The sequence below is a fragment of the Fukomys damarensis genome, unplaced genomic scaffold (assembly GCF_012274545.1).
Source record: "Fukomys damarensis isolate Sample0158 unplaced genomic scaffold, DMR_v1.0_HiC HiC_scaffold_6, whole genome shotgun sequence".
NCBI lineage: Eukaryota > Metazoa > Chordata > Mammalia > Rodentia > Bathyergidae > Fukomys > Fukomys damarensis.
In genome coordinates, this window is record NW_022900918.1 from 5,829,787 (window position 1) to 5,845,344 (window position 15,558).

At 31.2% G+C, this 15,558-nt stretch overlaps 1 pseudogene; it reads right to left on the minus strand.

Annotated features, from left to right (window-relative positions):
* Nucleotides 1-650: 650 nt before the first annotated feature.
* The window catches only part of LOC104867721, a 32,136-nt pseudogene continuing 17,228 nt past the window's right edge, over nucleotides 651-15,558 (minus strand).

Below are 15,558 nucleotides of genomic sequence, written 5' to 3' on the forward strand. Positions count from 1 at the left end.
TATGCAATTGGTATTTATTAACTGAAGATAATTACAATTTAGTTCTATCTTTGTCATTGACTAAAATTTCTTCATATTACATCATTTTGCTATCATGTTTACTTCTTTTTTGTAGTTAATGTAAATTTTGGGGTAGTGTTAGCTAAATAAAATCTTTTATTTATTTATATTTATTTAATTTTTGGTAGTGAGGATTGAATTTGGGCCCTTGTGCTTGTGAGGCAGTGGAACAACTGAGCCAAATCCCAAGCCCAATAACATCATTTTCATAGAATTTAGTCAATATTTTCCTAAGAAAAATATTTATTCCTAAATAAGATTACTGTTGAACTTTTGAATGTAGTAGGACAGCAGCAAGAAACTAAGATTTACTGTCCTACCCAAAAGCATTTGTGTATTTGTCACATTCATAACAGCAAAATAAAGCTAAGTACATTTTTTTTCAATATTTATGTTGCCAATGAAAAAGAGGAAGCGTCACACTTAGAAATGTTACCTATCTGTATCAATATTTTAAGAAATATAAATTAATATTCCAAAATGAATCAGTTACCATGAAAGTGGTGTAAATACTGATTATTTATTTATTAATCAATTCTATTTATTTTCTTTGACTCCAAAATCATTTATTTTTTATTATTTTTCTGCAGCTAAATTAGAATTTGTAGATCTCCCCATACCAAGTATTTGTTTAACCTAAACACCTGTGCAGCAAGCTGAGCTGATCCTCTTAGAAAGGATGGCTGGAAACTCAAGACCACTGCGCAGCTGAAGAGACAACTGTACATCCTGATCTCCACGGTTGAAGGAGATGCAAGGAAAGCTGATAATTGGATGCAACATTACCAGCTATCACTCAGCCTCAATCATTGCTTTCTCCCACCCCTGCCACAAATACAACAGGAATGCCACCCCCTTCATAGATAGCTTTAATGCTCAAAGTTTCATCTGCTTCTTAAGGAAAGATGTTACCCAAAGTTCATATGGAATTGCAAAATTTCCACAAATCTTCTTGACATTTGTCACAGAGCCAAAGATCAGAAGTTCATCCTTTCAATACCGTAAATTTGCTCTGACTTTCTCATTTCATAAGTAACACTACTGTCTCAGAAACCCAATTAAACTTTTTCATTTCCACCTGGATTCCTTCAGCAGTAACTTCTTTAAAGTAACAATCAAACTCTTTGTATTGAGACTTCAATCTTCTGATGGCCAGAGTCTCCAGGAATCATCATCAATAACATCAGCAAGAACAATTTCTATGTTAGTCACATCAACACCAAGTTCAGTCATCACTTCAACTAGCATACAGCTGTAGAGCAACCAAGATTTCCTCAGTGTTTCCAAAATTGTTGGTACAGCATGACTCCTGATGTCTAATTCAGTTTGGCCTGCAATAAGTTCAGCAAATCAAAATTTTGCAGCAATTACCTATGCTTCTGACTACTGTACATCATTGTTCACATCATCTTTGCAAAATAACTCTACTTTAGGTGGGTAAAACTTCTTTCCTTCCTTGACATCAAGATTTCTGTTAAGAATATATCAAGTTGCTATTCTTCTGAAAATCCATTTCATTGGAAACACTTCACAATGGGGTGCAATGAAAGTAGTCGTCCATGTTTTCTGACTAAACAAGCTTTGATACCTGCCTCCTGCAACAATTAAAAAATGCATCGAAAATTTTTTTGAAGATTGCATTTTTTTTTCTCAAGTGATTCATTCTGACTGCTTTAATCTGGCCTTGAACTTCAGGAGGACTTTTGCTGACTGTCAGACAGTTCACAGACTTTTTTGTTTTAGCCTCATAGAGTTTTTACAAACATTTAATACCTCAACTGTAGCTATTATCCTGAATAGATTGCTGTCAGTGAAGACCCAGGAAAAAGAGACTGAAACCTGAAAAACAGCAGATTGAGGGGTTCATGGTGCAGGGTGACTCTAATTGCCAAGCTTCCTGAATCATTAAGTAGACATAAAAAAGTAAGAAATTGAAAATCATTATTAAGAAATATTTTGTTATGAAATGTTCTAATGAATTCTACTTTCTGATCAAAAGTGACAGTAAAATTGCTTTTTTCTTTTACTTATTATACATTTTTAATGCTTATTTCATTTTTGGACTCCAAACCAATATCCTCCAGCTAAAATACCACTCTCCAAATTTCAAACTATCCAAATACAGTTAAAATTTCTTGAGGAGAGAATTTTGATTTATCGGTGTGCATGTATTGTTTAAAGATTGTGTGATTGTGTGGGGGGGTGGAGGGGGGGGGAGGGGGGGTTGAGAGAGAGAGAGAGAGAGAGAGAGAGAGAGAGAGAGAGAGAGGAGACTCACCACTTCCAGGCAATACATACTCTGCCATGACTATACTTGAAGGCAGAGGTCTGAGAGCAGTAGTAAAGTCATTTCTTGGTGGAACATTGGACTATATATATAGTGCTGTTTTATAAATGATATATACATTTTAACATTTTTCTGTTGGATTTTTCCTTCCATTTAGGTCTTCTTTATCTATTATTCTTCATTACCGTATCTGAAAATGATTTTAGAAAACATATTTTTATTTGGGCCTCTATATCTCTATGGTTTGGGAATACTAAAGATTACTTTAAGAATTAAATAAATTAAAAATCTACATGGTTCTCTTGCCAATGCTCAGCATTTCATTGTAAAGGCTACTTACTAAAATTATATTTGGTTCTTAATTTATTTGCTTGCAAGTAAGTACACAAATTTATTGCCTAAATATTCTTATGGAATGCCATATCAACCCATACACTTTCCAGTTATGCTTTTAGTCATTTTAGGATGTGATATCTCCTACCTCACCACATGCTCTCTAAAAGCCAACTAAATATTTATGGATTTTGTTACAACACCAAACTAGAATTAGTTGGACCATGGAATATATTTTGTCATAAAAGATCCCAAATTAGAATAGTCATACAATAGGTACTCATACACAATACTCTATGATTATAATTCCAGGGAAGATCTCAATATATGATTTCCAGGTTGTTTTTTTGTTATAATTTCCCTAACAGTGCAAATGGAGATTAGAAGAGTTCAAAAGTGTCATTAATTTTTAAAGTAAAATGTAGACAACAGTTCATTTATATTTTTTGTTATTCTTATATCTTTTTAGATGAAATGCGAACGAATATTGGGTGTTTTCATTTTACAGGCATATAGTGAACATTTGAGGATATTGTTAGGGTTTTGGGAAAATGACACTTTTGATTTGCCACATTCATTCTGAGTCTTCAAGTGAAAAACCTAGAACATATTCTCTCAGCTAGAACTCAGAAAAGTGGCCTACACCTTAACAGTCAAAACGCATAAGGTGTGAGGAGAGTACTCATAGGAAAAGATGTAGAAGTGCCCCCCACCTGGTGCTTGCAGGCCTGGTGAAGCACGGTGAGTCATTTGCAATACTACTGGCGAAAGATAACAGCAGAATCAGCTCTGCACATGGAAACCCCTTCCCTTCCAGCCCTGTCCTCCTAATATCGTCATGTGTCCTCTGTGGAATTAGCTCTGTAGATTGCTCTGGGAATATTATTGAAAATAAAGTGTTTTCCCAACCAGTAAACCTTTCTGTAAACATAGTGTAGTTTTTTTTAAATAAATCTTATACTAGAATGCAATGTACATCACAAGTGCTCTGTTAACAGATTGCAAAAACAGGGGAAAAGAAAAACTCAACCTAGTTATAGAACCAAGCAGATAAACCTATGATATACATGTTGTCAAGATAAACTGCAATTGATCCTGACTTAAGAGGCCTTAACAAAATATTTTTATTCCACATAGTCCATTTTAAGTTCATCTGGTAATTGGAGTATCCGTTTATATTAGCTAATTGGCTATTATAGGCATGGGATGGAAACAAGTCATATTTTGATGATAGGTAGATTTGCAACTTAGGGCAAAGGTCTCATTGCAGTTAGACTCCTTCCCTGCCACAGAGACTGGGAAAAAAGTGCTGTGTTTCTTGATGGTTAAAGTTCAAAATATGATTTCTGAGTTTTTGAATCTTTGTATTTAAAATATGTAATTATATACATTTCAAAGAGAAGAGAAAATACTTAAACAACAGTTTTCTGAGGTAAATGCTCCAAGAAAAATGGAAAGGGAGAAGTCTCTCACATTATTTAGTTCTAAATTTATTTACTTATTTATAAACTGACATAAAATTTCTCTGGTATACTAATTATTATAAATTATATGGATAATGTAGAATGAATGAATTTAGATAATTTGCACACATAAAACTGAACATAATTATCATCTTTGTGAGGAAAACACTTCTACTTTTTTGGTATTTTGCAAAGATAAGAAACTTCAAATAAATGGGAGAAACAATTTCGTGAAATCAGTTGTACAACATGGGAACATAGTTAGCCATGTATGTTATTTCGAACAGAAACATGGCAGTCTCTTACTTTAAATTTTTTATTATAATATATAGTATTTAGTTAGAAATTTCTTGCCCTTCAGGAGTTTCTGTGATTTGTCTGATATATAATAAAAAATTTTTGGTTAACATTTGCAGAGCTAGATTCTTTTACTTGCAAAGAATTAATCTATATATCATGTTATTTAATCTTCAAGGCACCTCTAATACATTTCTAGAGATTAAATTAAGGTCAAGAAAGTTTATATTAAATTGTTTAGCCAGCATATAACTACTCAGAAAGTAATTTAACTGGAGTAAAACTAACTCCATTTAAAGCATTAGGTCAATGAATTGCTGTCCAACTTACTTAAATGTAGACCATTTAGGAAATCAAAATACGTCAGGGATATCCTATCTGACTTCCATTTAGAAATATGTTGTGGATAACAGAAAAATGTCATTTTATAAGTGTGTCTTTGTGCATAGGAGATATTATGAATGTTATTTGATCCAAGAAATATATGTTTTGATATAATTTTTAAAGCATACCAATATTTTCCACCTTCTAGAAGTATTATTCCAATCCGGTCATATTCATGTATAAGTGAGACTATAAAGAAAAAGCTTTAGATAATGCAAGATGAAGGGTGGATGCTTGTGAATGTTGTAATAATTAGACTTTGTCTTTTGGAATTTTGTGTGTTGACAAGAACATAAATTGAAAGGCATATGAGAATAACCTGAACCAAGAGAACCTTAAGGACCTAAAGACATGTTCTTCAAATGAAAAAAGCTCAGAGATAGAAGAGTAGGCCCGGTAAGGTGGTCCCAGAAACTCCAGAAATCAGAACTTTTCTTTGCTCCCCCTGTTTCAGTGCATGTATATAACTTCCATAATCAAATCTGACACAGGATGAGGGTGAGAGTTCCATATATTTATTCTATTTACATTCCATACCAAAAGAAAAACAGGTAGAATGACAGCAAATGCACACTAGACACCTGGAATAACATTCTTTAAGAAGTTTTCCAAACTTTCCTTTACAGCATCCCTATTGTTATTTAATTAGCTGCAATGCAATCACATGGTTACAGTGAACACAAGAGAGGATGGAAAGTATTTCATTTGGAGAAAGTTCAGCTAAAAGGAGCCTCTTTCTACAAAGAGTAGAAGAGCTTTTGTTATGAAACTAGGACATAACAAAAAACAAAACTGAAAATGATCATAACATTTTGCTTCACCACATATTTTTTTTATTTTTAACCAGAAATATCTTTTTCTTTCTTTATGGGGGGGTGTGCGGGGATGGAACTCGGGACCTTGACTTGTGATGCAGGCTGTGGCACCACTGAGCTAAATCCCTGGCCCTGACAGAAATATGTGGACTTCTTTTCAATGTCTTTTTGCTTATGCCGCCTGACAATTATAGGAGCTACCCCAAATCCTCCTAATAAATTTTTTCCTACATATAATAAGATCGTAAACTATGTATAACTCAAGAGAATAAGAGACTCATACTAAATTTAAAGAAATTTTACCAAGATGGTGCATACATTCTGTGTGTAGATATGTGGAGCATTTCAGAAATGCCAAAATTCATGTAGCAGCCAGGTTCTTAATTTAAATCTATGCAAGGATTAGTAACAAAGTGACTTAAATTTTGAATATCAGCATTCAATGAATAGCCACTGATAATCTTTAAGGTGCAGGTAACTAAACTTTTGGGAAGCAAAATATTAGTAGCCTATCATTTTTTTTTCTATTACAAGTTATAAAGACTGTGTTTTTAGATCATACATATTAATAAAAAATTTTGTGGATGACCCAATGATTTTTGTTTGGAAATAGCTTCTCAAGTAATACAAATGAAAGAAGAATAGAGAAACATATTCTATCATCAGAGACTTATGATTCAGTTTTTCCATCTTTCTAAATGTTAATAAATGGAAGTGAAGTGTGCTAGAGAGAATGTAATAAAATTTCACTTTGGAAATATTCTTAATCTATAAAATATGTGATTGTCCATTGAAGCTCCTAGCTTCTCAAGAGCATAAAAAAAAATCCCTTTCAGAAGAATGTACTTGTGCCTCTTCAGAAGCCAGTTATAGTATTATATATATTTGGAAAATATTGTTTCTAATCCTTAAGGATGTCTGCTAAAGTCTCAAATTTCCATGCAATAATTAATAATTTAATGTTTCTATGCAGTAAAAAAGGATCATTTTAGACACTGTCATAAAGAGTAAAAATTATCATCATAATAATTTTTGCATATTCACAGATTTTGCATCAGCTTTTCCACACATAGTATTGTCACATTTGCATCAGTAGTTGCAAATACTTGGAATGTGTTATATATAACTAATATTTTCTGTTTACTTTAGTAGATAATATATGAGAAGACTCTGGCCTTGCTGACGACATGCTGTTATACCCTTCAAATCTAATGAAAGAGTGCAAACTATATTATAGCTTTCAAACTAAATCACCTAAACAGAACATGATCATTTTGTTGTTTAAATGATTATGCATTTTTACACAATGAAAAATTCAATACTTTAGCATTTAGCTGACAAAAAATCTGAGTTAAAGAGCTTGTCATTATCACCCACATATGTGTTATTTATAATTATTAATTACCATTTGCTGGATGGTGAAAAAACTGATTTGCCACACAGAATTTTTATAGAAACACCTCGAAACTCAATTTTAAATAATTTAATTTCCTCATATCATCTTGCTAAAAATCTTTTAATAAAATTAAAATATAACTGAGACGGTTGTCACCACAAATCATTAAGATTTGGGAAAATATTACGCAAGAGAAACATTGAGTACATTTGAAAATTTTTCCTAAACTATTTTTAATCTGTGTTTTATATATTTTAGAAAACGGGAATTTCCATGGAGGAAACATGTAAAAAAAGGACCAATAATTTTTAGCATTCTGTGCGTGTAACTTTTTATCAATTATACATTCATAGATAAAACTGTATATTTTATGTGCAGTTTTCATGCATAAATCTTTAATTTGTACTTTCAAAATTTAAATATGGTTTTATGGGAAAGGTTCTCTACCCATTTTTAACCAATACAATATATTTACAGAAGTACAGACATTATGTCAAGGTGTAATTCATATTTCTAAATATACTATAAACACATTTTCCAAGGGAAATCTAGACATAATAGTGTAGGACAGTTGTTATGATTTAAGTGAAAAAATTGTTCTACTGAATTATCACTGCACATTTAGACAAAGTCCTCTATGTCCCTGACAATTATAATAAAAGTTGTGATTAATAACCCCTGAATTCTTAACTATTATAAAATTGGCAGCATTTGTCTTTCAATTTATATGCGTGAATCAGAAATTGAACCCCAGTAATAAATGGAGTTGAGAACTATTGTACATATATGAGAAACTGCTATTCTCTAACAAAAGAGACAAAGAAACTACTAAAAGTGCATTCACACCAACTGGGTAAGCACCCAAGATGTTTAGATGTAAGTGGACGTTTTTGAAACATTGTCACAAAGCTGATCATTATATGTGATAGTGCCAATTGCCTGATTAATGAACTCTTAACCCTATATTCTTTATCTAGAAAATCAAATTTTCTGTATATAATAAGGTTTATATAGAAAAAAACAGATAAAATAGAAAAATAATGAAATAATCTTGATACCAGGAAACATTTGAGAAAATCCAATACCCATTACTGATAAAATCTCCAAGTAAACTTGGAAAAAAGGGAAAGCTCCTCAGCCTTGTAAGGCACATAAAAGAAAAATCAGAGCTAACATTAGATTTAATGTGCTGATAATATATATTAATGCATATTTTTCTAGTTTTTTTAAGCCTTTATTCTAGAGAACATCAATTTTCTTATTATCTCATGCTCATTAAAATTTTAAATTTGGTTTTTCGTAAAAATACTATATTCTCCAAAAGCAAGGCCAAAGGGAGGTCTTCATTATTAACCATCCCAGATATTACTGTTTTTGGATCTTTCACACATTGGTAATAAATTTATATTTTCTTAATAACAGATAACCGATGAAAATTTTAGGTCATGCTATATTCAGCTTTCATGTTTGAAAGTCTGAAATTTAGAGATTGAATCCAGGACCTAATGCCTATGAGGCCAAAACTCAAACACTGGATTAGAGACTCAGACCTCAAAATCATATTCTTAATATCTGACGTTTATTTTTATTTACATTTTATGTACATTGTTGAATTTTTCTATCATATTACAAATTTATTTTAATATGTCCTTGCTGCTAAGCTGTAGATAGTTCATGCCCTTAATTCATGCAGATGAATAGTTGATGAATGAAAGAAAGAAAAGTTCTAGTTTTTTGGATAGAACTTGAAATCATGGTTTATATGCTTTCAATATGTACTGTAAGGAAAGGACTTAAAATAATTTGTACTATCATACTTCTGGCTAGCTTTGTTTTCATGTTTTTTAGTTAGAGGATGAAGCATATACTAGCAATAGGTGTTCTGCTTTTGTTATCTTTTCTTTTTTGAACTGAAATTGAACTGAGAATCTTCACAATGAGCTACACCCCTAACCCTTTTGCATATTCATTTATATATTTGTTTTTGAAACAGGGTATTGCTAAGCCTTTAAATTAGCCAGAGTGAACTCAAACTTTTCTATTTCCAATTTTTAGTAGTATATGTTTTCAGTACATACCGATTGCATTCATTATAGGAAACTGGTACATGCATATAACATATCATAATTCTTTATCCTTTTCCCTCCCACCCTTTTATTTTGCCAGCATCAGATTCATTTATTTATGTTATTAGTCTTTAAAACTTAATTATCATTTGTACAAATTATCAAGCAGAATAGACCAAAAGCATATAGTACACACAGGACAGTTATACTTAATCAAGGTACACTTTTAGGTACATTGTCCATGTTGCATTGCAATGGCATTTCTCCTTCTCCCCTCTCCCTCTCTATCCTCTGTCTCTCTCTTCTATTATGCACCTTTTATGTTCCACTTTATTTATATAATGAGGTTTCTATGTAATTTCAAATCTGTGTGTGTTATTTACTTCACTTAACATTATGACCTCAAGCATTCTTTAAGGTAGAGTAGTATTCCATTGTGCACAAAGGCCCCATTTTCTTTACCTATTCATCTATTGATGCACATATAGGAAGTTTCCATGGTTCGGCTATTATAAATTGTGCTGCTGTAAACATGGGTTTGCATATATCACTATTGTATGATTCTCCAAAATCAGAAAAGGACCTAATCTGGAAAGAGAACTAGAAGTCAATCTCTTTTATTTTTCTCATTGAGTTTATTGGTGCATTTTAGGTATACAGTACAGTTAAATATTATTGGGATCTTGTACCTTTACATGACAGATCTTGATTCTCATTTTTTCTGCATACCCTTACCCTCCTCCTATTTATGAAGATTTTTTTTCCATTTTTTTCCTTTTCTCACATTTTTTCCTTTTCCCTTACTTAGAGCTCAATATCTTTAATGAATATAAATGCAAAAATCTTCAATAAGATGCCAGCAAGCAAGATTCAGCTAAAAAAAAAAAAATATTGACCAAGTAGGATTCTTTCACGCAATACAGGGATACTTAAACGTATGCATATTAATAAATATGTTACACCACAAAAGCAGAATCAAGGACAAAAATCACATAATCATCTCAATACATACAGAAAAAATATTTAAAAAAATCCAACATCCACTCATGATTAAAAACCTCAGAAAAATAGAAATAGAAGGTCTTTATCTCAAAAGTTATCTATGCTTAACCAAAGGCCAACATCATATTAAAAGAGAATCTGAAAAATTTCCTTCTAAAATTAGGAAAAAGATATAATCTACTATCATCTCTTCTGTTGAATAAAGTTCTCAAAACTCAAAGCAATTAGATGAGAGAAATAAAAGGGACATAGAAAGGAACGGAAGATTTTAAATTATTATTTTTGTAGATGACATGATATTCTACATGGAAACTACACCAAAAATCTTTGAGGACTGATAACCAAATTCAGTAGGATAGCAGGATACAGTCAGGGCTCAAAAATCAACAGCATTCCTTTACATCAATAACAAACTCCCCTTCAAGGAAATTATGTCTTTCACAGTAGCGTGAAGAAAGTGAAATACTTAGGAATTAACCTAACCAAGGAAGTGAAAGATCTCTACGGTGATAATTATAGTATTCTGAAAAAGGAGATCAAAAAGAATCTCAGAAAATAAAAAAAGTATACTCTGTTCCTAGATAGTAGAACCAACATAGACAAAAGTGGCCATATTTACAAAACTCTTCTGTAGATTGAATTCAGCTGCTAAAAATACCAACAGTATTCCTTACACAACTGGAGAAAGCTATACTAAAATTCATATGGAGACAGAAGAGACCTAGAATAGCAAAAGCAATTCTGAGCAACAAGGGGTAGGCAGGGGCATCACAATCCCAGATTTTAGGTTATACTACAAAGCTACAATGATAATAAAAGACATGGAATTGGCAAAAAAAAAAAATTGTGGATTGATGGAACAGAATAAAACATGCAGAAATGACTCCAGGCACATTCAACTATTATATTATCTTTTACAAAGAGGTCCCACTCTTTGCTAAAGAAAGATAGCTCACCTCTTTAACAAATGGTACTGAGGAAACTGGCTATCCACATGCTGAAGGTTATCCCTCAACATGCACTCAACTAAAATCAAACTTGTGATGTTCTAACCTCAGCTTCCCAGTGTGCTAGGATTACAGGAGGGGCGTGTAAAATTCTATTTCATAATACACCAGTCATAGGATATCCTTCTCAAAGTGTGATGTATTTTTATTTTTGTTTTTGTTTTTCTTCATAGCTAAAATATCTTTGGAAGCTTTCAAATATTCATTTTATATTGTGAACAGTATCTTTTTATATACTTGATTGACATAGAAGGAAGACAGTTTTCAGACTTAAGTAGAGGCTAGAATATCAGTGCAAAGCTGTAACTGAAAATAATATTTATTGATTAATACAGTGTAATAGGTATAATTCCTAAAGAATTAAGAGAAACAACATGGTCAGTACTTTGAATTCAATTATTTATCATTGTATGAAATTTTTATCTTTTCTTCATCTTGCTAAACTTGGAAATTCATGTAGAAACTGATATAATAATATTTCCAAATCAAGGAGAAATTTTGGAGATCAGATGATTAAATTAATATGAAATGTATTCTATAATTTTAGCATGATTCTTAATAACAGTAAGCCATCTGTATCATCACTTTAAGATAATTTTATAAATCTTGAATTATTCTTATAATTAGCTCTAATTACTGTTATTTCCATGCAGCCAAATACAGTATTTATAAATTAACTTTGTGTAAAATACAACAGGAATAGAATAATGTAGAAAATTGTTGCCCGTAGCAATTTCCTTATACAATCAACAAATCAGGAACTTTAAATAGTATAAAATTTACCACTTGGCAGAATTTAATTCTCCTCTAAGACTTTAGAATTTCTACCATGTAGATAAAAACTCTTAAGCTGTTTTAATTAGGCCTTTTAATGCATAATTATTGATTTAGGTGCAGGTGCAATCTTTCTTTTATTTAAAAATAAATACAAGTAAAAAATGGGAGGGAAACAAGAGTCTGATTTTCCTTTTGTCTTCTACCATTAGTTCTCCTTTTGTCTGTGGAGATATAAATTCATACTAATCTTTCATACATCAAGGCTTCTCTCAATTTGTTTCAGTCACAAAAGATGGATTTTCTAGTGTCAGAAGTGCAACATTTTTTTCAATTCTAGTAACTGAAGCCATGTATCTGTGCTTATGAAATATTTCTCTCTCCACCATTAACATTTAAAATAGCTAGATTAATATTGGGTAGTAGCATGTACACTACAATAATAGAAAAAGAATAAGACTGTTATTTATGTGTTAGTCTTTAGTATGTGCAGGTTCTAGTTTTCATAGAGAAGATAGGTCTCAAAAGAGTGCTGTATTGGCATGTGTAGAATATTAATAGCCATTGGAGATTGTAAAAATACTGGGAAATAAGGAAAAATGTTTTAGAAAAAACAGAAAAATGGAATAAATGGGTGCATACTTGATCAAATTGCAATTTTTTTACAAGTGTTTAATTTTAGGAAAATATGTCTAAGCTAAATGTTGGGGAGTATATGGTAGAAAATCGTGCATTTTGTTAAAGAACAAAGTGTTTTGATAAACATTATAGAGGATATACATAAAGGATTACAAAGAGAAAAATAAATTTCTGAAGATATCCTTCAAGGCAGAGGAAAAAATCAGCATATTAGGAAAATGAATAAAATCCAAGAAGTTTGCATTTAATGCTTAGTATACCTATAAATAAATGTATTGTTAGCTCATTGTTCTTTATGTTATATTAATGCAACTTTTTTTTTCAAGTTCTCCTCATTGCCTTACTTAGGATGGTTTTTAAAATATTTTCCTTTGCATTCATGATTTTTTAATAGAACTTGATTCTTTTGATTGTTGACAGTCTGATATTGTTGAAATGTAAGTCTCAATAAGTAAAAGTTTTGCTTGTCTGTTCACTAACATATATGGCAAAACAGACACATTAAATACTTCAGACTGAAAAAATAAATTAATGGCCTCAAAATACCATCTAGTATATTTTTTCAGATTTAATATATTTAAAACGTTTTATCTTAAATTTAGATAAAGATATGGAAATTTAGATGAGAATATGGTTTTATGAAATACAATTTTATTTAAACACATTTAAACATGCTTCCTGAAACTTAATTATTTCTCAAACATGATAATTTTCCCCATACAAATGTATTTGTTCTTTTACAGTGTTATTACATTCTATCATTCTCCACACATTTTAATTCTAGGACTTCAATAATGAAAATACTTAGCAATTGTGTTGGTGAGTTAGTTGTTCAATCAGAGCTTACAGTAAGCATTAACATCCTTGTTGAAGAATTTAATTGATACATAGCATAGAAACTAATACATTAAATAAAGCATACTAAGATTTAAAAGCTTACTCTGAAATATGATATATGTAAATAGTGACACAATTTCTATGAATCAGCAAATGTAGAGAAGGTCTGTGCCTGCATTTTGTTGTCACAACCTGAAAGTTTATTGTTGGGAAAAGAATCCGGGACCTGAGAACATGCATATCTAATACTTGCCCAGTGCACTACATAATCTCTAAAAGTCATATTTTTTCCTTTTTAAATGAATATAAAGAGGGTGCCCAATTTCCAGTACTAGGAAAAAAATGGCAGAGGTTCAAGTGGAAACTCGTGCTCAGAGAGAGTTTCTGGCTGTGAAAAAGAGTATAGAAAAAACGTAGAAACAAAGAAAAAAAAACCCAAAATGATGAGCCACTGAGAAATTTGCTGATGTCCTCCTCATCAGATAATATCAATTTGCAGTGTGTAGCACAGAGTGAATACTAACAGATGTTAAATGAATAAATGGTGCAAGGATTAATCAGGGGTATAAAATATTTTATTTTTTTTCTTGGCAATTGTAATCCATCAGAATAGTATATTTTATATAGTATTTAGTAACAAAATTGTTGAATATGTAAGAAGTCCTGTATATATTATTCATATGCTGCAATACCAATTTTCAGACTCAATATATGTGTGCTGACATTAATAATATTTGAAATATTACTTTGAAAAATTATTTCCTTATTCTACTGTGTGATTCTCTAAAGTATAGTTTATATATCAAGGAAGTATATAATCAATTTATGTTAAAATTATATTAACAATTTTGTTTTAATAAAGTAGTAAAAAAAACAATGCTGTATGTAAAATTTTCTGTCTCCTTATAAAGAGACATCATTTGCAAGTTTGTACATGCATTTTATTATAAAACAAAATTGAGCCAATTATTCATGGATTTTTATATGATCTAAATATTCCTTAAGAATTGTGATAAATCTGATAAAAAGTCAAAAGTATTTTCATGTGACTATAAAGAGACATGGATATTTTAAAGCTAAACAACTTCAGTGGAAATTTTTAAAAGAAAACTTGATTTTAAATTAATTTTTATAAAACAATTCAATTGAAAATAATTTCTAATCAGCCGTGGAGAAAAGTCAATATATTTGAAAGTCCACACAAGACATAAAAGTATCATAATGTATTAGTTATTAATTGTTTTTTATTTGAGACTCTAAGTTTAGGTGAAAAAAATTATGCATATTATAAAAACTTTCATTTTAAAGAGCAGGAATGATTTTATAATCTATAATCATTTAAATTCCAATTATCTATATTTTTAAAAAAATGAAATCATGTTACGGAAAATACTATAAGCAAATTTGGGTTCATTTTTAGATCTTTTTTATTTTTATTGAGTTTATTGGTACAATCTAGGTATACAATACAGTTACATTCATTACTGGGATCCTGTACCTTCACATGATAGTTCTTGGTTCTCATTTTTTCCCCTTGTCCCTTACCTCCCTTCAACCCCTTCTCCCCTCCCCATTTACAAACTCTTTATTTCCATTTTTTCATTTTCTCAAATTTTTTCTTTTCCCTTATTTCCTTTCCCCTACCCTTCCCACTTTCCCTATACCTTTAGCCCTTTTCTTCCCATTTCACACTCTTAATTAGGATCTTGTGTACTATTATAGTTTTTCACGACAGAACAACTATTCAGTATTTACACATACATGTGTGACTTATTTATTTCACCTGAGTATAACCTCAATATATATCCACTTTCCTATGATTGGCTCTAATTTCTCATTCTTTATGACTAATATTCCATTTTATAGAAAAAAAAACATATCTTCTTTATCCAGTTTGCAACAGATGGGCAGATGGGCTCTTTCCAAGTTTTAGCTATTACACACTGTGCTGCTATAAACATTGGTGCACATATATCCTTGTGGTATGCTTCTTTTAAATCTTTTGGAAAGATACCCAGCAAGGGATGGCTGGGTCAAATGGAACCTCTAGACCTAGCTCTTTGAGGTATCTCCATACTGATATCCATAGTGGTTGCACCAGTCTGCACTCCTACCAACAGTGGAGAAGGGTTCCCTTCTCCCCACAACCCCACCAACATTTGTTATTGTGTGATTTCTTGAAAGCAGCCATTCTTTGT